Source organism: Macaca nemestrina, chromosome 8 (genome assembly GCF_043159975.1).
Source record: "Macaca nemestrina isolate mMacNem1 chromosome 8, mMacNem.hap1, whole genome shotgun sequence".
In the NCBI taxonomy this organism is placed as follows: Eukaryota; Metazoa; Chordata; class Mammalia; order Primates; family Cercopithecidae; genus Macaca; species Macaca nemestrina.
Genome location: NC_092132.1, coordinates 29,744,058 through 29,772,040, shown reverse-complemented (window position 1 = coordinate 29,772,040; position 27,983 = coordinate 29,744,058). Strand labels below are relative to the sequence as shown.

Below are 27,983 nucleotides of genomic sequence, written 5' to 3'. Positions count from 1 at the left end.
AACTGGAACTGAAAGGGGGTTAAGTTGTAACTGCTTACCCAAGAAGACATGAGGGAACAGATGAAAGAGAGCAAATAAAACAATACTGTGTTTTTTTCAGAGAATTCATGTATCTAAAATTCTGAATATTTTTATAAGGCTGAATAAATGTTGTATTTAAATGAAGTGTGTGCTAGATTCTACCTTCATCTAAGGTGGTTGCTGTAAATCTATGTAATACCAGTAGACTGAGGTATCCCATCTCACTAACAGAATAATGATGAGTGGTTTCTTATTTTGCATAAAAAAGATAAGTTAATAGGTAAAATGCCATCAGTTTTAAACTTTATACCTGGTTAATATTTTCTTGAGACTTTGGCTTCTAGTGTCAAAAGGCTTCTAATGTGTACTAGTAACTAACCAAAAAAAAAAAAAAAAAAAAAAAAAGGCAGCACACAAATGTGTTAACAAGAAAACTGGAAAATCTTATTCCTTAAAAAACTGTTTCATGTGGCATTTAGTCTTTGTTTTGTAGGTACACACTGATATAATACAATCACATTTTATTGTACATAATTTACCCCATCTTTGTATGGTATGATAATTTAACACTATTCTATGGAGTTTCTCAGACAGAACCACAAAGTCCAAGACTACAGTCACCTAAACAAGCTTGAGAACTTTGGGTTTAAGCAAAGTAAGAATTAGTTGACTGATCCCCAATCTACAAATGCTTTACATGTTCTAGAAGTCAAAGCATGATTAATGCTTTACATGCTTTACTGCTCTCTACAGGAAATAAGCCTACACATGGATAGAAAAGGATGTTTGTGAAAGAAGCAACATATTACCCAGGAAAAAGCAGCACTCTATAGCATTATTTAAAATTAATCACGTCCATTAATCCTTTTAAATTTTTGCAAAACAGCATTTCATAGTAACAGTTTTACCGGATTATTTCAAAAGCAAATTATTACAGATTTCACCTAAACAGTACTGGTATCTGGTGGTATTACCACCATCTTTATACCTGCTAATGACACCATGTTTACTGAGCCTGCAAACCAGGGTGCTATTCAGGGTGCTATTCAGAAAATACAATACTATTATTTAACTGTTACTTAAATGACTTATCATATCATGTTAAATAACAATACTGTTATTTAAATGACTTAACATATCATGAGAATACCAAACAGTACTTTTAATCTTGTTGTAACATTAAGAATGCCCTGTTTTAACATCAAAATAGAACAAGTTATATTAAGTGTGAGACATTATGGCAGTCATTAAGAAAGACAATTGCAGCCTACTAAGTGTTTACCATCTTCCTAGGTTAAAAAAAAAAAAATAAAAGATGAAAAGAAAAGAAAAAAGGAAAGAAAAGACAGGTGGTTGTAGGTCCCAAAATATCCTGCCCTGGTTTACTGAAATAAAAGTGGAATTCTCCTTCATGAAGTATCACCAATGTAGTCCAAATGGGCTAAAATAATAGATGGATCCTGGCAGGTAATACATGTAGTCCAGGGTATGAACAGTGAAAAAAACACATGAAATACTTCGGAGAGTGCTAACCAGTTAAAAGATAGCACTGTTCAAGAATATTTTCTGACAGCCAGAATATTGCTTGAGAGATGACTGCTATAGTCTTTGATGCAATAAGTTAGAATAAAGTTAGTCATGTCAAAAGTTCTATACTTTATTCATCTGGGTATCTATCACTTCCCTTTCTCGAAAACTCTGCAAATAATTATCCAAACAAGCTGATACAAGATTTTTTTTTTTTTCTCCAGAAACCAAGGTCAAAGGTACCTGCTGGCAAAACTCACGTAACATTTATTCATTCAACATAGTTTCTGAGGGCCAACTATGTGTCAGGCGTTGAGTAAAGTGTTGAGTAAGGTGTTGAGGATACAACCGTGAACAAGGCAGAGAAGAAACTTACCCTGAGTGAGGTTATAGTCTACCTGGAGAGAAGAAATAAATAAACAAGGAAGAGCAGTGACTGATGTCAGTTTGGTATAACAACAAGGGGTCTGGGGGTAAAAAGGAAGAACACAAACTAGGATAGGAAAAACTGGCAAGGTGAAAAGAGGATTGAGTGATTCCAACAGAAGAAATAGCAGAAGACCTGGGAAAGGCCTAGATGAAGAATGTGGCTTCTTAAGGAACTGAGAGAAGTTCAGTGGTATTAGCAATTTCTGTGGTGTTTGGTTAATTTTTTCAATTCTATGAAACAAAAGATTAGCACATAAATACTGTAGAAAATTTCTGTTTTCCTGAAAATATTAGATAACAATGTATCATATGTATTCACAAAAGTTTACAGCAAGTTTTCATACAAAACGTTTACTACTGGATTATGGATAGTTTTTCTACATAATCATGTCAAGTAAAAAAGCATTACTGAAATGACATAAATTTTTTATTTAAAATATTGTCTCTGATTTTGATGCATTTTTTCATTGTCTGATAAGATAATGCCAATAGTCCTGTTTTTTTTTAATTATCAGGAATTAAATACAACCACGTAAATATAATCATTATATTCTCTATATTTACATATTAACATATATGTACATACATATCATTTATTTTAAATTGATCTCTTCCTAAAAGCTTAATAGTCTGGCTATGAAGCACAAGATGACACATTTAATTTTCAATAGGGTTCCTGTTTACTGTGTCACAGATGCAGAGGCATTGACGGTTTTAAAAGTCACTCTTGTCTATCAGGCTGGAAAATAAAGTACCAATGCAACACCAAATGTCATACACACAATTAATTTATTCATAACTGGATTTATTGGGCATATGTTTAAATTCGAAGAGAAAATTATTGCTCTCTAAGAAGCTAGCTACCTTTGTTAAAGAAACAAGCCTCACATTAAACATTTCAGTAATAATACAGGAAGAGACATGATTTAGCACCAAAATGAGCAGTGCAAACAGTAAATTCCCTTGAAAGTAATCAGTTAAGTACTTGGCTGGGCATGGTGACTCACGCCTGTAACCCCAACACTTTGGGAGCCCGAGGAGGGAGGATAGCTTGAGGCCAGGAGTTCAAGACCAGCCTGGCCAACATGGTGAAACCCTGTCTCTCCTAAAAATACAAAAATTAGCTGGGTGTGGTGGTGGGTGCCTGTAATCTCAGCTACTTGGGAGCCTGAGGCAGGAGAATCGCTTGAACCCGGGAGGTGGAGGCTGCAGTGAGCTGAGATTACACCACCACACTCCAGCCTGGGCAACAGAGTGAGACTCTGTCAAAAAAAAAAAAAAAAGTAATCAGTATGTACTAACAGTTTGCTATCTTTTATTAATATTTCTATTATTTCTTTCATTCATAATAAAATAACCAATGTGGTCAATGGCAGAGGAAACAGTTAATAGAGATGAGAGTGAAGATTATCCTGAGAGAGAAATAAGAATTGCACAGCTACAGGAGACAGAAAAGGGGATTCCAGCAAACAGGAGTAAAAGAAACAAAAGGTTGCTAACAATATTAACATATGCCAAGAAACAGAGAAGAATCTAGGTTTAAAACAAATGGCTCACATGGAAGACGTGGTTGCCAAGGTTAATAAGATAGAATCTTGAATCCCAGTTGATGACGCTGGACCACTTGCAGAAAGCAGGAAGCCACTTGAAGTTTCTAAAAAGAAGAGATCAGGAAAACTAAACTAGATGTGGTGTGACGTGCAGACTGAAGAAGGGAAAGATAGAAAATGAAGAAAAGTTATGGGTTTCAAAATAAATCTTCAACTCTGATCATAAAAAGAAGTTGGAAATTTTAAGACTTCAGAAATATCGCACAGGTTCAGATAAAAAATGGGCTGACTGATATACACACGTGAGACATTAACGATACTGGAGTTTTCCAGAATTTATGTGCTATGATCATCTTTATATAGCTATATTGGGGTTATGACTATCAATATTTTATTTATCTGTTATTTGTATTCTTGCCTGGACAGTGTTCTTTTGTTGTCATTCATATTGATATTCTCACACCTTAGTACAGTATCCCATAAATGAGTAGGTGCTGCTTAATGAATATTTGCTGCATGAACTTATTGAAGTTATTCATGTTTACTGAACAAGCTTCATGAAACTTACTGAAAAGACAAAAATAGAGCTGATCAACTCACTAACTCAGCTCTTGACACCCATCTGTTTGTTTCCATGGACTGCCTGACTGTACTTAGTGTTTTATTCTAGCCCCGTTTATCCTGATCCATTATAATTCTTAAGTTCTTACACCTGCAGCATTTTATCAGGTTTTCCAAATTATTTAAAAATGTAAACATAGGTTTTCCAAAATGAGCCAGATTTTCCCAGTCCCACTGGGAGCTTTCCCAGAACTTGTTTAAAACTCAATTATGACCCCTAATAGTACATGCCATGTAAATCAGTAGCTAAAATAAGGGTTAGGAAGGCTTCAACAGAACACACATCTTTATTTCAAGTCAGATCTATAAAAACAGAGACTTGACAGACCTCAGATTTAGGTGCTAAAGGTTGATCTAAAATTCCATTTTACACCAAATCTCCCTCGTAATCACTCAAGTCTCCCAGTGACTCGCCATCCAGACGGAGTTTGTTTTTGAAGTAGGAACGCTATGAAGTCAGGGTACTTTTCCACAGAGGTTAGTAATCTTTGTGTCTATTCCAAAACAATTCCGCTAAGACTCTGCCGTGGAGAGCCCCAAGACATGAGTGCAATGAAAAAAATAGTTTGATTTGTGAATTTGTGTTAAGGTCATGAAGGTACATTTAGGCACAAGCCAACACTGCCTTTAAGGCCAAAAAAATTGACGTTGTTCTCAAATGTGAGGTAACTGACCTCATGAAAAAGGTGTGGGCAGAGATCTCCTTGTAGCTCCAAAAGCAAATCCTGGCAAAACTACCCCTTTGCCAAAGTTGGACAGGATACAGAGAGAACTACACACACTTACGCACAATTTTACACATACACTCAGAAAAGACACAGATTCAAAGGATTATGCAAGCACATTAACCAAAACCAATAGTGGTTTTGGCTGGGTTTTTACCCTCTTCTTTGAGCTTACTCACATCTTCACTTTCTTAATTCCCACAATAATATGTATAACTGGCCTATTTTACAGGTTTTTTTAAGTGAATAAACAGAAAAGAGAGTACAAATTAAATGAATAAGATAATGCACACTGAAATAGACAGTAAATGCAATGTGCTATAATTTCTTTTATTCCTCCTATCCTTCCCCCATTAGACTATAAACTGCTAACAAGTAGCACACGAAGTGGCCACTCTATATATACTGAAAGAAGATGCCAGCACCCATTGGGAGAAAAAGGTACTTTCTGCCCAGGTAAATTCAATCACTATATGATATTTATCTATTTATTCATTTATTTATGTATTTATTCATTCATTTATTTATTTTTGAAACAGGGTCTTGCTCTGTTGTCCCAGCTAGAGTACAGTGGCATGATCATGGCTCATTGCAGCCTTGACCTTCCAGACTCAAGCAATTCTCCTGCTTCAGCCTCCCAAGTATCTGGGACAATAGGCATGTACTACCATTCCGGGTTAATTGAATTTTATATATTTTTGTAGAGATGAGGTCTCCCTGTGTTGCTTAGGCTGGTCTCAAACTCTTAGGCTCAAGCCATCCTGCCACCTTGGCCTCCCAGAGTGCTGGGATTACAGGCGTGAGCCACAATGTCCAGCAGTCAATCATTACATGATTACGAAACGCAGGCAGCCAAACAATTTTGGGTGGAAGGATAAAAGGAAATTTGACCAAATTTCCCTAGTTTTCACTTTTCAAAGTCACTGACTCTCATGCTTTAAGATCAATGTTTCTCTTAAACAGCTTGTACACTAAAAATACAGTATAAATCAAATAGTGGCCGGGCGTGGTGGTTCATGTCTGTAATCCCAGCACTTGGAAGGCCAAGTCGGTGGACCACTTGAGTTCAGCAGTTGGAGACCAGCCTGGGTAACACGGTGAAACCCAATCTCTACAAAACAAAACTAGCCGGGCATGGTGGCACATGCCTGTAGTTCCAGGTACTCCAGAGGCTGAGGCAGGAGGATTGCTTGAGCCTGGGAGGCAGAGGTTGCAGTAAGCTGAGATAGTGCCACTGCACTCCAGCTTGGGCAACAAAGTAAGACCCCATCTCAAAAATAAATAAATAAATAAAAAGTCAAAAAGTGGTAGTAGAATGTCGGTTGCCTGCTTATGTCACTTCACGAGGACACTCGATATAAGACTAATGTCTCTTTTGACAAACTGAGAGACCTTAACTTCTTAAAGTAGTCAATACTCAGTAGTAGTTACATATATTATTGACAGTATAGTAAATGTACAGTATGTTACAGTATTAGCAACACATACTTTCATAGTATCAAAACACCTTAATTCCATAATCTGAATCCAGAGAAAGTCTTAAGAAACATTAAAACATAATTTAAGCATCAACTTTATACTTGATAATTTCAAAAATTTCCAAGAAAAAAAACTCTATAAAAGGCACTTTGCAGAAATTCCTCATGAAGAATTATTAATTTTATGTACCTCTTTCTACCTGAACCTGGTTTGTCCTAATATCCATCTACATGTTAATTGATAAAAGAGACACAAGTTCATTACGGGAATGATAAAACAATATCCTCTGAATTTGATAATGATTATCTTTTCTTTCATGATGAAAAACATGCATTTCCTTAAACCACTGAAGGAAATAACATCCTCTCCCTATTCTACAATGCCTCCCCATGCCTGCCTTTAGGAATCTTTGCAGCGACAAAATGATGAGCATGGAGTTTTAAGCTTTTAAAAGACACAGGTCTACTGTTCAAAAGTGCTATCTGTCATTGTCGTTCATGTTCACAGGAATAAGCAAATCATAGTGCTAATATGAACATGCATAAAACAGCAGGTCTTTGGGAAAAACCCTGGAAATGAATGGCTGGTAACTAACATACCTACAGTACGAGTATGTGTTCCAAAGGACTGAAAGCAATACAACTTTACGTCATTTTCTCAACTCCTAAGGTTTCCGTAAGTGTTGAAGGACGTAGTCTATGTTCAAATTAGGAGAGGCTATTGGTTAGAGGTAAACTCACATATTGAAAACTAAGTTTTTGGATAATTACAGTTCAAGATGCAACACTCTCATTTATACCCACTCTCCCTTATATAACAAGGAAGCCTCTGAGTCTGACAATAGAACTTCTACATTTATTCAGGTATTTAGGAGCCAGCATGTCGGAAGCAATTCAATTGCTTAAACCTGATTTTACTACCTAACTTGGGGGTGGGGAGGTGTTGCAGGGAACAGTCTGGATTCATATGTATCAAGTTTTCTGTTTTGGAATATAACTTAAAATATTTTTGAAGAAATATGGTAAAGTGATTATCCTTCTGGAACTAGATACACCGACACTGTCACATTAACTCACAGCTTGTTAAATACTGTGCAATCTTTCTATAACATTCTTTGTTATGAGACTAGAATCAGCATATGGGAATTGCTCTTTTCCTGCTAAACTGAAGTCATTACTAACTACTCATCTGTGACATGTACTCTTTCTTGTAACCAGGGATTTTAGCTTCACAAAATTTAGAAACTGCCGCATTGTTTCTTGGCATTGCTTTCAAATGTGACATCATTTAAATTTTGGAATACTCCGTTTTAGCAAATACACTAGTGGGTGCCAGGTTAAAAGATGACTGTCCAAAAAGGGGCAGCAGGGTCTCTGTAGGGAACAACCACAGATTATTCTTTCAATCTATACCATCCCACGCCTTTCACCAGAGGCACACTGAATTACAATGAGCTCAAGAAATACATTTCAAAATGGGTTATCAAATTACCAGCCTATAGCAATGGCTTCCCGTCACTGAAGATCTATATTGAAAAACAACTGTGACATGGAAATGAAAACTCCATTTTCATTTGGGAGGCCAGGGCGGGTAGATCACCTGAGCTCAGGAGTTCGAGGCCACCCTGGCCAACACGGTGAAACCCCATCTCTACTAAAAATACAAAAAATTAGCTGAGCATGATGGCGCATGCCTGTAGCTTCAGGTACTAGGGAGGCTGAGGCAGGAGAATCACTTGAACCTACGAGGCGGGGGTTGCAGTAAGCCTAGATTGCACCACTGCGCTCCAGCCTGAGCGATAGAGTGAGACTCCGTCTCAAAAACAAAACAAAACTCCTTTTTCAGTTTTCCTAATTTCCAAAGTCTACAATATATGTGTAATCCCAGCACTTTGGGGGACTGAGATGGGAAGAATTCCTTGAGGCCAGGAGTTCAGGACCAGCCTAGAAAATATAGCAAGACTCCGTCTTTACAAAAAATTAGAAAATTAGCCAGGCATGATGGCTTATGCCTGTAGTCCCAGCTATTTAGGAGGCTGAGGCTGGAAGAGCCCTTGAGCCCAAGAGTTCAAGGCTACAGGGAGCTATGATCACACCACAGCACACCAGCCTGGGCAACACAGCAAGACCCTGTCTCAAAAAAAAAAATAAAAGAAAACATATATACACACACACACACATTCACTTATTAAAAACACTATATACATACATAATAGTCATATGTATGATATGAATATAAACCGAAACATACAGATGGACCTATTGACTCATTTATTGCTGAGCAAAAAAATAATAGAGAACTGTGTTTAAATGACAAAAATGACAGAAAATCACTATTATTCACACCCTCTGAAAGTCTTATTTTGGAAATTTTTGTATGATTTCTAGAACTTCTTCCATTATTTAAAAACTTACATAACCAAAAGAGTAATTCTAATCATCTCATCAATGCACTCTGTAAGCTTCCAGTTATGAAACTTGTGAATTTTATAATCCAAATACAATTCAATAGCAGCACCTGTCAACAAAAATTTAGAATTAGTACTCTCAGTTAGGGACATCTTTTCTATCAAATAAAAAATAACTCCAAAGGTGCATGGTAATTTCTCCTAGAAAATATGAATGACTGTGTCAGTGTTAAAAAAAAAATGCTTTGATAACCTAACTCCAGCAAAAACATTAGTAATTTTAATCATTTTTATTATTCCCTAAAAAGACATATTTCATTAATGTTTTTATCTCTGATATTGAAAGTATGCTTACTTCGTGAAAAAAAAAAAATATATATATATATATACAGGCACACCTCAGAGATACTATAGATTCAGTTCCAGACCACTACAATAAAGTTAATATTGCAATAAAGCAAATCACATGAATATTTTGGTTTCCCAGTACATATAAAAGCTACATTTACATTATACAATGGTCTATTAAGTGGGTGATAGTATTATGTCTAAAAAATGCACTTAGTTAAAAACATTCTTTAATGCTAAAAAATACTAACAATCATCTGAGTCTTGAGCAATTTGTAGTCTTTTTGCTGGTCTTGCCTCATCGTTGATGGCTGCTCAGTGGAGGTTTTTGCTGAAGGTGGGGGTATCTATGGCAATTTCTTAAAACAAGGCAACAATGAAGCTTCCCACATCAACTGACTCTTCTTTTCATGAATGATTTGCTTGTAGCATGCAATGCCATTTGATAGCATTTTACCCACGGTAGAACTTCCTTCAAAACTGGAGTCAGTCATCTCCAACACTGCTGCTGCTTTATCAACTAAATTGATGGAATATTCTAAATCCTTTGTCATTTCGACAATGCTCACAGCATCCCCACCAGGAGTAGCTTCCATCTCAAGAAACCACTTACTTTGCTCATCTTTAAGAAAAAGCAGCACCTCATCCATTCCAGTTTTATCAGGAGATGGCAGTAATTCAGTCATATCTTCAGGCTCCACTTCTAATTCTAGTTCTCTTGCTATTTCTACCACATCTGCACTTACTTCCTCCACTAATGTCTTGAAGCCTTCCAAGTCATCCATGAGAGTCGGAATCAACTTCTTCCAAACTTTTGCTAATGCTGATGTTTTGACAACCTCCCATGAATCACGAATGTTCTTAATGGTATCTCGAATGATGTATCCTTTCCAGAAAGTTTTCAACTCACTTTGTCCAGATCCACCAGAGGAATCACTATGGCAGTTATAGCTTCATGAAATGTATGTCTTAAATAATGACTTGAATTTTGAAATTTCTCCTTGATCCAAGGACTGCAGAACGGACGCTGTGTTAACAGGCATGAACATAACATTCACCTCTTTCTACATCTCCATCAGAGCTTCTGGGGTGACTGTGTGCACTGTCAGTGAGCAGTAATACTTTTAAAAGAATCTTTTTCCAAGTGGTAGGTCTCAAAAGTGCACTTCAAATATTCAGTAAACCATATTGTAAACAAATGTGCTATCCTTCAGGCTTTGCTGTTCCTTTTATAGAGCACAGCCCCACAGAGTAGATTTACCATAATGATTAAGGGTTCCAGAATCTTTGGAATGCTAAATCAGCAACGGATTCTACTTCAAGTCATCAGCTGCATTAGCCCCTAACTAGTCAGCCTGTCCTTTTAAGTTTTCAATCCAGGCATTGCCTATTCCCCTCTAGCTATGAAACCCCTAGATGGCATCTTCTTCCAACAGAAAGCTGTTTTGTCTCCACTGAAAATCTGTTGTTTAGTGTAGCCACCTTCATCATTGATCTTAACTAGATCTTCTGGATAATGTGCTACAGCTTCTTCATCATCACTTGCTGCTTCACCTTGTACTTTTATGTTATGGATATGACATATCTCTTTAAAACCCATGAACCAACCTCTGCTGGCTTCAAACTTTTCTTCTGCAACTTCTTTATCTCTCTCAGCTTTCACCGAATCAAACAGAGGGCCTTGCTCTGGATTAGGCTGTGCCCGAAGGGAATGTCATGGCTGGCTTCATCTTCTCTCTAGCCACTAAAACTTTCTCCATATCAGCAATAAGGCTGTTTTTGCTTTCTTATCATGTGTGTGCTCAACAGAGTGGCATTTTTAATTTCCTTCAAGCACTTTTTCTTTGCATTCACAATCTGGCCATGTGGCACAAGAGGCCTAGTTTTTGGCTTCTCTCTTTTTCAGCATGCCTTCCTCACTAAGCTTAATCATTTCTAGCTTTCGATTTAAAGTGAGAGACATGAAACCCTTCTTTTCACTTGAACACTTAGAGGCCACTGTATGGTTATTAATAGGTTGAATTTCAAAATCTTTGTGTCTCATGGAATAGGGAGGACCAACGAGCCCCAGAGAGACAAGGGAACAGCCAGACAGTGGAGCACTCAAAACAAACACATTTATCAATTAAGTTTGCCATCTTACGTGGGCAACACTCATGGCTCCCCAAAACAATTACAATAGTGACATCAAAGATCACAGACCACCATATCAGATATAATATAATAATAATGAAAAGGTCTGAAATATAGCACGAATTTTCCAAATGTGACAAAAGAGACATAAGGTAAACACATATTTTTGAAAAAATGGTGATGACAGATTTGCCTGACGCAGGGTTACCACAAACCTTTATTTATAAAAAAGGTAACATCTACGGAGCGTAATAAATGAAAGTGTAATAAAACGAGGTATGCTTGCATATGTATATATGTATATATACACACATACACACACACACTTAGCTTGAAATTTAGGATATGTGGTTATAACTCAGAATCACTCTGCTATAGAGTACACCCTACAGTGACTATGGAATCACACAACTTCTATTTATTATTCTCCTGCTGAAAAACTGGGTGATCTCAGTAATAACAAACCATGTTTATTAACGAAGTGCTTATGATCATGTAGGACATATCCCACGTAATCAAAATAAAACTTCTAAAATATCCAGCAAGAACCACAAAACATTATCTCTAAAATGCTACTCCTCAAGAAAGGTCCTGATATATTCAAAATTAAAACAACCTATTGAAAAATAAGACAGTCATTAGTTTTGAGGAGGAATTGTGTGCTCATTTTGGAAAAGAGGAAAAATGTCATAAAATTAACGCAAAAAAGTAACTATAAGAGGAAATCTCTGGATATCAAAATGTCATATTTTTTAATCCCATATTAAAATTAGGTGCCAATACAAATATTAAAAAAAAAAGATGACACATATCATTAAAGGCCCATAAAAGGCCATTAAGGCAAAGATGTACAACGTGAAAAAAAATGCAAAAATACTTCTTGCAAGTTTTTCCAATTTAGACCTTGAACTCGGCACTACTGAATACCAAAGCTTATAGAAGTGAAATTCAAACATAACAGAGCTTTTGAATTTAAGGCATGTATTCTACCAAGGTATGACACTGAGCTAACCTTTTGGGATAATATAATGCCACTCTTTTCTACAATAGCTGACGGCTAGAATGCTCAGTTTGCTCCTCTCCGTAAATATCCTAAATATAATTGTTAAAATTAAAAATAAAATAAGGCCTTAGAAATACTATTTTGAATTGTCTAAGCACTCCCATAGTTAATGATATACAGAAATTACAAAGATTAGAAACAGAACAATCATTATCATTATTTATAGAAATAAGTATTCAGTCATTTGACATTCACCAAACCTGTTTTACACATCTTATCTAAACTGATTCTTCTCCGAAAACCTGTGCCCAGGTACTATTACTCACAGCCTATGGGTGAGAAGACTGCACTCTAGAGAAATTACAGAATTACTTTAAGACTGGTTTTATTCCAACAGAGCCACATCACAAAAAGGAAAACATAGCTACAACCTATGGGACTTCTAACCATAGCTGGACATGAGTATATTCCAGACAGTCGCGTGTCCCAAAAGGCACTGTGATGACTGAACTTTCTTTTAATTTGTATTGTGCATTTCTGGAGAACAAATAAACTCGAAAAGAGGTCAAAGTGCTCATTATAGAAAAATGCAAAATAAAACAAAAAGTTCAGAAAATACTGTGATCCACATTTATGACAACTGAAATAATAAGTATGCCCCCCATACTGTAGGACTGGCTCCTCCAGAAATATATGGTGGACCTAAAGTCTTTATTATTTGAATATTAAAGCACAGTTTCTGGTGCTGTGCTTTCAGTACCTTTCTTCTAACAATGTAATTATTTAGCTTAGACGTTTGATGGCAAACTGTAGTTATTAATAATTGGTTTAGTATTATTTTTATCATGAGGTCATGGTTTTCTTTTAAACACATTACTTTAAAAAGAGTTGCCGTACTAAATCATACATTAAAGGGATTTTTTTGTAATAAAGCATCTCTAATTTTAAATACTATCACTTATGAAATCAACTCATGTTGTCAACTGAAAAATTCTCCCCTACAGAAAGCAATACTAGAAGTTGAAGTGTTGCAAATTAAAAAGAAGAATCTAAACTTCCCCATTTTAAAAAATATATATTTTAAAGTTAATGAAGGGGTCCAGAGATAAATCCTGTTACCTACAATTTAAAATGGCCACCTCACATCCAGTTATATATCAACTATTTTCTTTACCTAATATTAGGCACACTGGAAATCTCAAGGCAAAAATGAAGCAGTTGGATACAAATTCCATGAAACAATATAGCTCAGTTATTGCAAAATATCTCTTGTGGAAAAATTTCAGAACAGCTCTACTAAAAATACTAATTTTCCTGATATGGCCTTACTAATATAGACTTCTAGAAAAGGAAATTAATACAGAGGGTATAAAAAGCATGCCCTTAAGAATTAATTTGAAAAGAAGCTTGATGATGTAAAGAAGGCAAAAACTTGATAGGGATCCACGTATAGCAACTGTCTTAAAAGTTCATAATTTAAGAAAAATAAAAGGCCTCAGTTCCCAGAATGCTAAAAATATAGTAGCCTTATATACATATACAGCCTTAGCCACTCCAAAAGGCTTCATGTGCTTGTAAAACTATTACATTATAAGGTAAATTTTGATTTACTGAATATGACTTTCTTTATAGTTTCTGATTGAGAATGCATGAGACACACACTTCCATCTACTCCAGAATGTTTATGTAAGTAAATATACTTCAAAGTATCAGAAACACTTTAAGCAGCTCCTTGAAAACTCTGTATGAGAAAGTACATGACTAATTTAAAGACTAATAATACATTTTCATTAATTAAAAAACTAGTACTTTATCTCAGTTTTAGTTATCTCAATAAAAAATGGGCAATTTTGTTATATTCATTTGAGGTTATTTTTTCAGGCTGTCCTTCTTTGCCTTATTCCTGGACTCATTAATAATCTATGCCATCATTTTAAATTTTTTCATATTTACATTAGTGCTTAATTTTAATATGTGACTTTAAAAAAATGACTTTTTGATAGCCAGAGATCTCCTCCCATAGTAAGGAACTCTCTTTTTTGCATTAATCTCATGCCTCTTACAGGTCGCCCAATGATCACAGGTGAATAAGAAGATTTAAGGATGAGTAACTGCTGATGAACCCAATTTGGGATCTGGCAAGAGGAAATTAGAGCGTCAAATAAAGGAGGGGCGGCAGCAAAGAGGAAGCAAAAGACAAGACAAGAGGGAAGAGAGTTTATGGAGAAAGGAAGCCAAGTTGGGAAGTGGGGAGAAGGGCAGGCTGGCCAGGGGATGCGACGCGACAGAGCAGAGGGAGTGGGGAGAGGCGGGCAGGAGGCGGCCTCCACGCAGCTGGCAGGGCAGGCAGCGCTGGGAGAGGGAGGAGGAGAGGGAGGCTGCAAGCACCGCGCAGCAGCCGAGGATGAGCGAGGTAACCGGAGGGAACGGGCGCACACAACTGCTTCCGCAGGACTTCCTGCGATAACACGCCCACAGCCCGGGCGCCGAGCACGCGTGGTGGCGGCCTCAGGCCCGGGGCTCCTGAGAGAGCGAACGCCAGCGACACACACGCAGCTCCTGTCGTGTCGCCGCTGCCGCCTAGGCAGGGCCGCAGACAGCAGCCTCCTTCCCAGACTCAGCCAACTCACTCTCACCGTAGTTGCTCCAGAATCCGTGAAAAGAAAATGCAACGCTATTTCTGTTCCTGATCTGCAGTTCTGATTTTTTTCTCTTCTTAAAAATAAAAGGAAAAAATTTTTAAAGAAAATGTCCTTTATTATCATTACTATTACTACTATTTTTATTTCTCTGGCTACACTATCCATTAAAGCACACTGAGTCTTTAAAGCTCTTTCATAAAATATAAATTACTTAAAAATCTAACCGACACACTGGATAATAACTGATGCAAGTATTGTTTTAAGTCTAACCCAAACCACGCTTTCTTTTGTGTGTGTGTGTTTGTAACACACATAAGCCACCTCAGATTCAAAGCTGTCAAGACCCCATGTGAAGCAGGGGTAGTTACCCAGGAGTATAAATACACTAAGAAATACAAAGCCATAGGATTATCAGGACAGTACCACATCCCTGTCATTCAACAACTTCCCCTTACAAGAGGGTGCTGATCACAGACTTTTTACTGTAATGGAGCCAAGAAGAGAGTTACTTAAACTAATAGAGTTCTTTTTTTAACCAGAGACAGCACATATCGCTACAGAAAGAATACTGGTTGGATGTTTCCTGAATTATTACTAAAAACATTTGTTTAAATGTCAATGTCTCGTATATAAAGGTGACAGCCTTATCTCTCTGACAATGAATTAGGGCCTAAGGAGAAAGCAAATTGGAACAGTGTTAACATTAAAAAGTCATCTAGTCTTTGAAATACTATTATAATACTACCTTGGAAGATAGAGCAACTCAAATCTTGTTCACCCACGAGATAAGAAACAAAGTAGAGGGAGCCTCAGCTCTTAGGGCCAGGGTGCCTGGACTGAAATCCTGACTCTGCTACTTGCTACCTGTTGTAGCCTAGGCAATTCATTATACTTTCCTGAGACCCAGTTCTCTCCATTCTATAAAACGAACATGACAGCACTTTCTACCTTAAGTGAAGACAATACACAGCAGACTGCTCAACCAATATGAACCAGGATCAGCATTTTAAGGCGGCCCCAATGGAAGACGAACCTCTTGAAACGCAGCCTTTCCCCGGCCAACCTAGCTCACCTATGGCCTGTGGTTGCGCTCACTTTTATTTAGTAATCAGTGCTTAGCTGCACATCTACCAAGTCAGTTATTACTACACGCAACTCATTTCTATGCAAACCGTGTCCAGCCTTTGGGCAAAGTTTGCATGCCCTCTGCTCCCTGATGTTCACAAGTGAAAACACTAAGCCCAACACATTTAATAATGTCCTCCTTCCCATCATTAAAGGGCACCATGCAGCTTTAGCAGCCAGGAAACTAGCCCAGCACACATGCTGTGCAGCTGGCAATAGAGGCATCTTCAACAGCATCCACTCCTACATACAGTCTGATAAGGAACATTTTAATGGAGCCAAAACATCCATTTCCTTCCTCTATTTCTGCATTTAGCAAACAGGAGAGCTGGACAATCATATCAGGGATTATGAAATGGCCACTAAGGCTACCAGAACAGCAGGTCTAAATTTCGCCTACTCACTTTCAACCAAAAGTATGCACCCTTTCAGTTGTGGAAAAGTACAGAGGATTTTAAAAACCCCTACTTATTAACTAGCATGTACTCTACAGTGAAACTGTTTCTACTGTCGCTTAATTTGCAAAATCCAAGCAGATATTACTTTTAAAAATCCAGTGAAACTGTTTCTACTGTCGCTTAATTTGCAGAATCAAAGCAGATACTACTTTTAAAAATCCAACTATCCCTTTCAAAGGATTTGTAAAGTTGCTTACAGACTTAAGGTGACATCAGAAAAGCATGTTGGTATAATGCAGTTAGCTAAGGTTTCTAGGAAGCTTTGGAATGTTTTGTTTTTAAAGAAGGGATAGATAAGTGCAAGTCCTACAAGTAATGAACTGTCCTAGAAGCAAAGAAATTCATTAAACAGATCTCCTTGATTCCTCCTTCATGGTCCCATGTCCATACAGATTTGGGAATGCACAATAATAGCAGGGCTTAATTTTCCAGAGCTGTTTAAAGTAATATTTAGGTGCTTAACAGAGTTAAATGTTAAATCAAAGGGACTTCCCAATTCTCAGATAAAATAATTTTTTAAGTTAAAAAAAAGAAATTCTTAAACTTCAAAATTGTTCCCAGGCTTTTAAGACAAAATTAAAAGTGATTAGTAAAAATCAAACATTCAAAGAAATCTCAGAGGCATTGTTGTTCCAACATGAAAAACGTCTCAGCAGTTATTATTCAGTTATCGCTTGATTGGCTATCACTCAGGGAAACAGGAATATTAAAAATATTTGAGCAAAGAGGAATACAATATCCTCTTGCTGCCATAAACCTGGGCATCTTAAAGCAACATTACCTATGGTTGTGCTCAGCTCCTAACCCTACTCATCAATATTCATGTTACATCTCCTGAGTCTAAATCACCCTTGCCCCCTCAGCATGCAAGCATTGGACCCACTTACAAGTAACTTTCATCCTGAAGCCAAGACATAAGCCATTGTCCTCAAACATCACAACACAACCTTTGGGCCTGAGAATATTCAAAACATGGACGTTAAAAAGGCACATTTCTGACTCATGACCTTAGAGCCTAACGCTGTTATCCTCAGTTAAGGACACATCATTTATCATCTTGCATCTCTGATGAGTTCATGGTGTCTCACATATAATATCAGTAAAGTACAAGGCTGCTTGTGTTCTCCTTTTCCTATATTTTTCAAATGAATTCAGGCTTCCCCTTTGCCTTAGTTTCACTGGCACTGTTCCACTTCGCTAAATGACATTAATTGATAAAAGGCAGGATTTGAAAGCACACTGCAAAATACAACATACTACGTTGCAACCAGTGGTATCCTACCTTAGGAACGATACATTAGGGCAAACATCAAGAAACATATATAATTTATGCAATACCAGGTAATATTTATTTTCTGCTGAAACCTCACAAACCAATTTCACAATTTTCTTAGTACCTGAAAGTCTATGTTGCCGGCCAAAGTGTTCTTCCCCTTTGTTCCTATTTAATGCAACACTTTTGAGAACTACTGCATCCAAGTCATTTGTAAAGGGAACAAAAATGAATTAGGTATGCTCTCACTCTCCTCAGGTTCGTGATGCCCAGTAGCTCCTGGTATGAGCTATGCTAAAGCCACACATAAATGGGAGCACAAGGCGAGGATGTTTTAACCTAAATGAGCAGAAGTAGAAAGTTTCAGGAAGAAGAATATAGAAGCAAACATACCGAGGAACAGGTAGAATCCCTGTAGTTACGGCTGCATAGAAGGCATTTCATAAAGAGGGAAGAATATGAACAAAAGTCAGTGTGAGAATGTTCTAGGACTAGAAAGCACTACAGTAAGGATAGACACATGATGTAGTACAGATGGAACTGGTAAATTGGGGGCAAATTGAAGGGTCCTGAATGCCAAGTTAATGATGATAAACAAGTTTAAAAGCAACTACTTAAGGAGGCTGAGTTCCATATTGGAACTCAGAACCAAGTTAGGTCTAGAGGTGAAGGCTCAGAAGTTATTTCATTTGGATAAGAAGCTAAAAGCATAAAACCCTCCAAGAAAATTGCATAGATTAAGAGAACATTCAATGACAGACTAGAACAAGTGTGGCAGAGATGCAGTGCCTGGAAGCCAAGCCAGAAGAGATACTCAAGAGAATGGCTGGCAGCATCCAATTCATCTGAGAGATGCAGTCAGATGGAAAGACCATTGGGGCCTGGCTTCCATGAGGCTACTGGCGACTTCAATACAGCAATGTCAACAAACAGAGGAGCCTTGGCAGATATCGCTTAGTTGAGAAATGGAGATTCACATGAAATGAAACCCAGATTCGGGCATTCAATATTTTCTCCACTCTGAGGTTATTTTTATTTTTATGTCTGAGTAGGTTTCTCTTTTATCTGAAACAGAACAAACTCCGTATCCAACTTAAAAGCATTCTAATTAATAAATCTCAACAAGCAACGTTTTGACTTTACCATGTCACTTGCAAGTTGAAATCCATCTGGAAATAAATAAAAAGTAGCTGTTTGTTTTGTTTTACCTTGTCTTGTTCTAAACTTTCAAAGGAGCCATATTCAATACTTGTTGTTACCTAAAATCCATCCCTTGCTTAAAACCTAATCTATCTCTCAGCTTCATTAGCCATGTATAAGGTATAGAATTGCATCTGGACTCTTCCTAGATTCCAAGAATGGTCCATAATCAGTCTACAACTGGATTATAATCCAAATACCAGAAGATAATGCTATTTAACTAGCTTCTATAAAATATCCACGATAGTCTGTGTTCACAAATATGCCTCATGAGAACAATTATAAAATAGTTTAAAGAATGTCTGAAAAGGAGTTTTCCAAAGTAGGTGACTGCATTAGCATAGTTGTGATTCAGGGCATTTTCAATACAGTTAAGTGTATACTGATTTATCAGGAAGGTAAATCCCTTAAGAGGTGGAAATAAACATTAAAATATAGCAACTCATCTTATTTAAACCTTATCTGGATATCACCTGTTATAAAAACCAACCAAAAAATAGTGCTTTCTGATAAACAAAGCCCAGAATAAGAACTCTGTTGCCTTATTTTGATCTGCAATGCTAAGAGTACATGAAAAGGTTCCAATCTCTCAAAATCAAAGAAGAAAACGAGATATTTTACATACAGGGGGAGAAATATGTAAAAAATAAATAACATTAACAAAATCATTAAGAAAAACTAGGGCTCATAAGCACTGATAGGGTTTCCTCTGGTTCTATAAGGTATACAATGAATGACAAATTATAATTCACAGTCTGGGTGAAAAATAAACTTTGCTATATAGAGATAATAGCCACAGGACGAGAAGGAAAAAAACTAGATGATTATGTAATAATAATGGAAGTTTTCAGCCTTTCTTCATATAGTACGCTCACCACACCAAGAAAGAAATTTTACGTGGGATGATCAGCATAATAGTCAAAATAGTTCCTTAACCCATTTTAAAATTGCTTTTTAATGTTAAACATCATTCTATAATTTTCTGATTTAATTGATTATATCTGATGGAATGAGTAAGATTATTTTCCACCAGCAAACTGTTTCATTTAAAGGAATAACTATTTACAAGCTATTTATAAAAAAGGCTTTTCACTTGAAAGAAACATTAAAGAAACAAAAACAAAAACAAAAAAGACAAGGCTGCCTTCTGGCTAAGAGACAGAGAGGAAAACCCATGCAAATGAAAGTACAATGTCTTCTTCACCCTGCGACTCAGGATGAACTGAACGGGGTTCAAATACAGACCCTGGACCAGCCCAGGTGTTTCCAGGGCCTGACACACCTCCTCCTCCTCCACCTCTTCCAGCATTTCAAAGACATTTCTGGAGCTATGCTCTGAAAGAGCTTGGGGCTGTCTTAGGTTCAACATCTTTCTGCATGATTTTAAAGAAATATTTACCACAATTCTTTAAAATCCAGAGGTGAAAATGACAACAGCATTGGGGTTGTAATGTGTGAATTTCACTTATGCAGGCATTCACTCTTTGGACTATACAATATAACTATTAGGTCTGGAAGACAAGAAACAAGGGATTTAAGTAAAATACCTCAGAAGTCTAAGAAGACAGAGAATTATTCCTGTATTTCCACTCCAACAAAGTAAATGATTAAAATTAGCTTAACTGTAATCAATAAACATAAATTGCATCCATGTTGTATGGTAGAGGCATGGCTAAAAATGGAAAGTTGAGAAATTCTAAAAGAAAAATAGAGGCATTAAATGTACATTTAAATTATTTTCACTACATTTGAAGTTGAAATTGATCATTCAAAAGACAGGATTCACAAGGAAAGTATTTAAAATAAATGAGGTTCTTTTATTTTTCTTTCATTAGTTTTTTATAAATGCTGAGGAGTTTATGTAAAACACCACTTATGGTTTTTCCAGCCAGATTTTAATAACTAATTGCACATTTCAAGCCTAATCTCACAGATGCTGTCTACAGTTTTTCAACCTGCCAAGGGAACTATGGCGTTATGAATAAAGAAACATCCATTTCATGGAAGATAAAAATATCCTTAAATCAAATGGACTATTTTTTAAAATATTACTCTCTATATAGATAAATGTTAAAGCTGCTTTAAGCTAAAGGAAAAGAGTAATACAAACTTAGCTTCTTATTAATGACCATTTTCATAACCAGTTTTTCAGTACCAATTAGATTTTATCTAAATGAATCCAACATTTCTATTGCTAAGGTGTTTGAAAAAAGCATTAAGCCTAGATTTTTCGCAGTAATTCTTTAACTTTCTGTGACAGCTTCTAAACATTTGATACCCATCAATCTAAATTATTGATAAAGAAATCATGTGAATAGATCAACTGATTCATTATGATCATCAATTTCTCACTGCATCCTAATAAATGACATTTTAATTCTATTCTCATATCCATGTGCAAAAAGAAAAATAAAGATGAATGAATCTTAACTAGTGAGCAGATTTCCTCAGCAAACATCAAAATCATCTAGTGTTTGACATATGAATGAGGATGGTGAACACACCCAAGTTCTAGTTCAGTCCTTTAACCAAGTAGGGGGAAGTCACCTTTATGTTCAGTTTTTTTGTTTATAAAATAAGATCATGCTAGAATGGATAGTAGTTCAAGTCCTTTCTGTCACTCAGAATAAAACATGACCCAGTGGTCACTCTGATATACCTGAAGTCAAGAGAAACAAAGAAGTAAAACCAAACTTGAACGGCAGATTTTAGACTGACCAGCTGAAGAAAGTTCCACCATTGAGATAAGAAGTGTTTCCTTGGCCAGGGTCTATTTCTCCATAACAGAATGTTAGAAGACTCTTAAGCCTAAACCCTTATTTTTTCCTTTTATGGGAAGCTGAACATTGTACACTTTGGCACAATGTGTCCAAAGCAGAATAGATGGGGGCCAGCTCTTATAGTGAAATCACAGAACTAAGCGAGTCACCTCAGAGACTACACCATTTACCCTACATCTGACTTCAGAGAGGCGATTTCATTTATTCTTCTGTTTATATGTTTTTGCGCATGGTTTTATTAATGTAACCTAATGAAATAAAATGTACATTCTGTTAGCTCAGAAAGTCACTTAATATATATGTACATGATCTTTTGCCAAAAAAAAGAGTTGATCAATTATTTTTACAATGGTGTTTATGAAAAAAAAAACCCTACATTCTCCCACATTAGGAAAAGATGAAAAGAGCTATTGAACTTTTCATAATTTATCTGTACATAGACGCTTTGAATTAAATCTAAAAACATCATCCTGCCTCTTCTATTGTATTCCAAATGGGCAAATTTTTTAAATTACACTTTCAAAATAACACGTTAACAAGATTCAAAATCAGCACATTATCTTAATTACACAACACCGATGTGATTACATCGGACCAAACATTTTGGCAAAACGTTTGCCTGACATCACAGGAACCAAACAAGGGGGTGGCTAGTTGAAATGTCCACATTTCTACCAGTGGAGACACCAAAATATTGTTAAATACACTCTACTAGCAATAGAAATAATGAGCTCTCTCAGAACCAATTCCACTTTCCAGGGCCTAGTATGGGTAATGTATTAGAGATACTAAGTTTGCAGTTTGGTATCTGAAATTTACTTAGGGCCTAATGCATTTATTCCTCTAATGAAAATGTTTTCTAATAGTATTCAAGATGTATGTGCAGAGCTGTTACTTGTTTACAGTAGCAGCTTATTTGTCTTTATACATAATTATAATTTAAGAATGCCGATCATCTCAGGCAAAGCGGTCGAAAAACAAAAACAGCCGACAAAACCAGAGAAAGCTTTCTTTATTCTAAAATGTCTTTATATTAAAATATGTCAGATTAAAGTCTCCACTCTACATACAGATTTAATTTTAACCCTGTGTCTGGGTAGTATTTTAAATTTTTTTATCACTTTCGGAGAATTCCACAGAACTATCTTAAGCTAGTTTCAAACCTGGTAAAAGTTGTGAGTTCTTTTTTTTCTTTTTCCTCCCATCAAATTTTGAGATATAAAATGCATCATGTCTAAATGAGAAACAATCAAATGTTATAGTATTTTACATCATTCATAGTTTTCAACTAACCACAAAAATACTATATGATAATTTTCCAACATCACTGTTTTTTTGAAGTGAAAATGACTTATGAAAGGATTTCGCTCTAACTACTCTTTAGAAATGACCAAAATATCTTATCATGAAAAGGTGTGACAGGAGAACTGAAATCACTGATGTCTCAATTTCTGATGCATCAAAACGTTTCTGAAAAAACAACACAAGAGAAAATAATACAAAATAAGTGCAAAATTCATTTGCGTTTTATAGGCAATAACAAAGTTTCTAGAATAAGAAAACCCCAAAAAGATAAAGTACTTCCTCTACTTTCTGATAAGCTTTAAAAGAAAAAAACTAAACCAAGCATTTCACAATCAATGGACTTCAAGTAATCCAAGAGAATTTGGGAAACATTTCTCTAAAAACTAATCCAGAACACAAGGTGTCAGTTTGGAAATAATGGAAGCATATTTCGTTTTAAAAATCTGAAACTTTTTAAAGACAAAAATTCAAGTTAACATCCCAGTGATTAACTCTGGAACTGCTTAGCCAAAAACAACTTTCGGCACTTAAAACATAAAACTGTCAGTTTCCTCTGCTTGGAGACAAAACATACAAAAAGCAAACATTCACAGTTATATTTTCCTAGACATGAAAGATAGAACTAACTTTCATAAAAGGTGATCACTCTGAGTATTTCTACCTGCTATGATATTCATGTCGTAGCTCCTAAAAATCAGTTACAAATTCCAAACCTCAGAACTATCCTTAATAGATGGCTACTATTCCAGTTTGCGTTACTCCCTAAACTTGATGGAAATACAATCATTTATTGAACTACACTAGCTCAACGCATAAATATGTTAAGCAGCCTGTGACTGATGTTATTGAATTTATAAGCTACCAGAAACAAGTAAACTCCTTACTGTAGACCTCAAAGAGTTGATAACATGATACTTGGCATTCTACTTCTTGGGAATCTAAAACATAATGATATTGAGAATCTTTTAAGTATTCTTCTGCCCTAAATCCAGAAAACATGACTTTCAAGCATCATCCATGGTCAAATGGTCAAATTCATATTTATAAACTTGGAATAGAGAGTTTGGTGGAAGTATTGCATAACTAAAATTGATTTTTTTTAAGCCAGAACTATGTCATAGTTGGTGCTTGTAATTGTTTCAAAACTATACAACTTTATTTAATTCCATGCAATGCATTTCCTCATAGAAATGGAATAGCAAACTCCTACTCAATAGCAAACAATAAAATAAAATAAAATCAAGTATGTAAGCTTCTTCCTCTTCTTAGACACTGCCCCCAAAATGGAAAAGTTATACAGAAAGTAAGTAAAAATCCTGCAGCTTACACATTTTTGCACTGAGAAGGTAAATCCTTACTCTAGAAACCAAAATATTAGACCCCAAACAGTGTGGAGGGAAGAGGGGTAGGAGGTTGAAAAAAAGAAAAAAGTGATGATCAAGCAGGGCAGAATAAACCAGAGGAAGCATGCTTGGTCTCAGCATAATTTTCTTTAGCATCCTAAAATCAACGACATCACGCAGCCTATGATCTCTGCTTACTCTTCTGAAAACCATTCAGAGGATTTTCAAAACGGAAGAAATCTAGTTGTGCTTCCAAATGCCAAATGAACTAACAGGACCTTCCACTCCTGAAGGAAAACAGCACAGTAGCGCACCAGAAGCTAGAGAAGGCTTTTTGTCACGCAAAGCCGGAACTGATGAGTGTGACCCCAATGGGTTTTATCTAAAATTCCCAAGTACAACAGGCGAAGGGGTCAAAGTTTTCTATGTCAGAGATATATAAATAAAGCCATATGCAGCAACCATTCCTTATGTTATCATGGATTATACAGTATCCTAGTCCCCCTTCTGTTCAGATATATATACATCTCTCTTTTAAAGAAGGAACTGAAAATGGGAAAAATTAAAAGGAGGGAAACCTGCTAACACTAATATCTACCCCCAGTTCTCCAGCTCTAATCATTATTGCTCTCATTTTTAAAATGTTAGTATTGCCAAGGACACACTGAATTGTTCAGAGAGTGAGAAGAACATGTATGTGCATAATTACGTGCTAACAGTGATATACTGAATTATTCTGGGAGTAAAAAGTATGTGATGTACATAAATGTACACAAATACATGTAACACTAAATACAAATATGCATAACATTAAATGTACACAAATATGTGTAACACTGAATACAAATATGCATAACACTAAAAAGCTGAATGTTAGACACAGTGAAGATGCAAGATCGTGTACACATATTTACACATAAAATGTGTACATTATTATTTTTACCAATGACCTAAAATCGTCTTACTGACAGCTTTCTTAAAGCTTATTAAAGTAAAAAGAAAAAGTAAAATGTGTTATGAATAATTAGGGCATTCCTTCAAAAGCACAAGTTTTCTTAAACACGGGACTTTAAAAACAGACTAAGCAGTGATGGGATAGAGTAAAATAGTTTATTATAATTGAGGTTTAGATGACAGTGGGTTTCTTACAGTAATTTACCACATCATACATCCAAAGAATGTAATTCAAATGCATTATAAATACAAAGGAGAAACATCTCTTAGTGTTTGTTTATAAGTTACAGAAAATAGTATTTCAAATTTTTCAATCCTTGAATGTGTAACTGCTTACACTAACTACTTGAAGATAAATTATTTTCTAAAACTTCCCTAAGTTTGCAGAACTGAGGAGGAAATTTTGCAATAATCTTCTAAAAAGGTATACTTCCAATATTAATTTAAAGACAGCTTAACATCAATCGTATTTTTTAATTTATAATTTAAATACAATTACTCATACAAAAATTCAGCAGCCGAATACAGGCAAAACGTATCATTTTAAAAGCTCTCAAAGGTATATCAAAAAATAATTGAGAAAAAATTATTAATCATACAACAAAGAGATGAATACGTATTGAAAAATTTAGTAATATGGGCCTTGATTAAAATTAATATATATATATGACCTGTCTTAACTTGGCATCAAAAAGCAAAGCAAAAACAAATGCAAAACTTTCTTTTAGGAACTTTTATAAGTTCAGGAGCTACTTAATAGGATTGAGAGAAAATGGGCTGATGTATTTATTTCCACATCTTGCAAAGCTAAAGATGATATGCAGATAATGACATCACAAAGTAGGCACAAGCAGAATTTGGTTTTTAATTTGTTTTGTCTATCATGGTCTCATTTCAGAACCAAAATTACAATTAAATTAACCCTCAAATAGGTGTTGGGATGCATTAAGTAATTAAAATGGGCATTACAAAGACTAAAGTCATTTCAAAAAATATGTAATATGTTAAAATTCCATGTAGTGCCTGTAATGTAAAAACATTCTATGCAAGTGAGATTATAGCTATCCTGCACGTACATGTACACACTTAGTTAATATGAAGCCACAAATTCATATGTTGCACTTGTGCATAGCTCAGAGAGAAAAAGCTAAAACTAGATTAGTAACGCTTGATCCCTTTGTACATGAAGTGTATCATGTAATAGAGAAATTAGATTCCACAAACTAACTTCTGCCATATATTTTTACACTATTTATAAACGTATCTGATCTTCCATATGATACATAGAGAAACTGAAATAGCAATCCACATTGTATTGTAGAATCTAATCAGGAAGCACATGTTATATTATTAATGTTTATTGATTTGTAAGCTTTATACATTCTGTCCAAATTCTACAAGTAAAAACAGCTCTGAAATCCTTTTGATCTTTCTTTTTCTACAGCTAAGGTATTTTTAGTGTTTAAATAGCAGTTGATGTCGTATCTATTGTCTTATACAGTACTGGATTCATTCCTGGTTACTATAATACTCAATTTAATAACTAATAATATTAATGCTTTTTTTCAAGCTTGGGACATATACAGCAGATAATATAAATATGTTTACTATTTTTTATGATACTATACTACTCACTATCATGAATACAAAGTAATTAACAGATAAGGCTATTATTAATGCAAACAAGAGAACCATGCTTCCCTCAAAAAGAAAAAAAAGAAATGGAACATAAACTATAAATACTCATATATTTCCTTCTAACACTATCTAGTATAGAAGACAAATAGCTAACAATAAATTATCTGTTTATTCATGTTAAATAAATTTAATATGTACATTAACTTCTGACTTACTTAAAAGTATATGGAATATTTTCCAGAGCCTATTTTGACTGTGTCAATTACCCTAGATACCAAAGTTGTTGTATTGTGTTGCTTGATGAAATAGGACATAGAGCAACCCTCAAAACCAGTATTACAAGCCTGGCAAATAGCATCACATTTGGGTGACGCACAGAATCCATCACCCTAGGGAAAAACGCATTGGGTCATAGTACAGAGTCTTTACATGTTCCATATTATTTCCACATAACGTTTTGAGATGATAGAATTGTAAACTATAAAGTGGTAGCCCATAAAATGATATACTCACAAACAGTCCGGTCCCTTAACTGCTCCTCTCAACAGAAATGAGACTTAAAAAATGATCTCAGAAGCATTTCTTAAAATGTGCTGAAAGGTGGCATTTTCATTTATAATTTTTTTCATTAAAAAAAATTCCTTAGTAAATTCAGAGCAGATATAAGTATTATGATAACAATTGATTCATTATGTTTAAACTTCATACTCATTTCAAACTTTTAGACTTCACAATGTAGGTCATGTTAACTCCTTAAAAGATTCACGTTTCAAGTACAGAGTTAATAGTTAGCATTCTAAATTCCACCATCAAACTGTGTCTGAGTATTATCTGTCTACATACATTCCATATATAAAACACACCTATAATAGCATGCACATATAATGGCAATAATTCAAACACAGCAAAGCTATCGTGAGTACTTCAAACATTTGCAGGCAATTACACTGCTAGAACTCCTCTCATATTATAGGTATTCTATGACTAGCTACTAAAAAGTTACACAAATCAAAATGTGTTAC

The 27,983-nt window shown here is 35.6% G+C and overlaps 1 protein-coding gene across 11 annotated transcripts in view; it reads right to left on the bottom strand.

The window, feature by feature from the left end:
- Positions 1-27,983, bottom strand: part of LOC105475954 (transcriptional repressor GATA binding 1) — a 264,087-nt gene that overhangs the window by 228,051 nt on the left and 8,053 nt on the right. For 3 of the 11 annotated variants that reach the window (XM_011731474.3, XM_071067890.1, XM_071067891.1), the window contains exon 2: positions 3,535-3,631. The exons of 6 other annotated variants lie outside the window; for them this stretch is intronic. The gene's annotated coding sequence lies outside the window, so the exon portion shown is untranslated. Of the gene's footprint in view, positions 1-3,534; positions 3,632-15,833; positions 27,976-27,983 lie in introns of those variants that run through there. 2 more of the 11 variants (XM_011731476.2, XM_011731487.2) reach the window with 1 other exon arrangement.